This window comes from Pyrgilauda ruficollis, unplaced genomic scaffold (genome assembly GCF_017590135.1).
Source record: "Pyrgilauda ruficollis isolate IOZ18807 unplaced genomic scaffold, ASM1759013v1 scaffold244, whole genome shotgun sequence".
Taxonomy (NCBI): Eukaryota; Metazoa; Chordata; class Aves; order Passeriformes; family Passeridae; genus Pyrgilauda; species Pyrgilauda ruficollis.
This window is the reverse complement of record NW_024523756.1, coordinates 5,752-5,972: the sequence shown is the minus strand read 5'-3', so window position 1 is coordinate 5,972 and position 221 is coordinate 5,752.

The window sequence follows — 221 nt, the reverse complement described above, 5'->3', positions numbered from 1 at the left end:
GGTAAAATTAACTGGTAAAATTAACTGGTAAAATTAACTGGTGAAATTAACTGGTGAAATTAACTGGTAAAATTAACTGGTGAAATTAACTGGTAAAATTAACTGGTAAAATTAACTGGTAAAATTAACTGGTGAAATCAACTGGTGAAATTAACTGGTGAAATTAACTGGTGAAACCAACTGGTTTGTCTTACTCAGGCCACTGATTTTGGTCAGTTTTT